This window comes from Suricata suricatta, chromosome 1 (assembly GCF_006229205.1).
Source record: "Suricata suricatta isolate VVHF042 chromosome 1, meerkat_22Aug2017_6uvM2_HiC, whole genome shotgun sequence".
Classification (NCBI taxonomy): domain Eukaryota; kingdom Metazoa; phylum Chordata; class Mammalia; order Carnivora; family Herpestidae; genus Suricata; species Suricata suricatta.
The window spans coordinates 1,124,483-1,125,536 of NC_043700.1; the positions used below are offsets into that span (position 1 = coordinate 1,124,483).

General features: G+C 50.5%; 1 protein-coding gene across 4 annotated transcripts in view; it reads right to left on the reverse strand.

The window, feature by feature from the left end:
* LOC115287128 (zinc finger protein 14-like) overlaps positions 1-1,054 on the reverse strand; it is a 119,907-nt gene that overhangs the window by 61,926 nt on the left and 56,927 nt on the right. The gene's annotated exons all lie outside the window — the stretch shown is intronic.

Genomic DNA, 1,054 nt, shown 5'->3' on the forward strand with positions numbered 1-1,054 from the left:
CTTAGTTAACAACACAATGACTTATTTCCTGAAAAATACATCCTTTATTTCATTTTCTTAAATGTTTATTTTTGAGTGAGAGAGACAGAGTGTGAGCAGGAGAGGGGCAGAGAGAGAAGATGATACAGAATCCACAGCAGACTCCAGACTCTGACCTGTTAGTACAGAGTCCGATGTGGCGCTTGAACTCACAGACCCCTGGATCATGACCCGAGCCCAAGCCAGATGCTTAACTGACTGAGCCACCCAGACGCCCTGAAAAATGCATCCTTTAAATGCTTCATTATCCATAAGAGACACACAACATTCGGAAATAGAGAACAAAATCATAAATATCTCCTATTTTTCAAACTACTCTAAAGAGAACCAAGATATGAAAAGATTCAACTGTTTTAGAACGGCTTAAGCTAATTATGGAGTGCCATTCTCACTTAACCCAAAGATACTGGCATTCATAAATCATCTCTACAAGTTCTTTTCTAATACAGTTCTTTTTTTTGTTAAGTGTGTTTTTGAGAGACACAGAGCGAGCTCGTGTGTGCGCACACACAAGTGGGGCAACGGCGGAGACAGAGACTCTATCAAGCAGGCTGCGCAGTCAGCATGGAGGCCGACTGGGGGGATCCAACCCACAAACGGAGAGATCACGACGATCAGCCGAAATCACGAGTAGTCCGAAGCTTGCCCTTAACCCACTGAGCCAGCCAGGCACCCCATCATCTGTACAAATTCTAAACAGGGTAAAGCAAATGTAAAGAAGAAAGGAGTTGGAGGCCATGTAGGAGCCCAGGGCTGTGCCTCTGCCTTCTGCGTGGACCCGGCCAGGACATGGAGTCGGGTCCACAGTCTCTCAGCCTGGGTTTGGCGGAAGCGGGGTGGGAGAGGGGAGCTCACAAGCAGGGTTACCAACCCCCCTCCAGCTCTACCTCCTCGCCCACCAGGGGCAGCCACCATCGGCCCCGTTCTCCCTGCGGGTGCCCTGGCCACCAGACAGCCCGCTCCGACCCTTCTGCTCAACGCCCCCGCCCACCGGGGTCTCAGGCCACCGCAGACC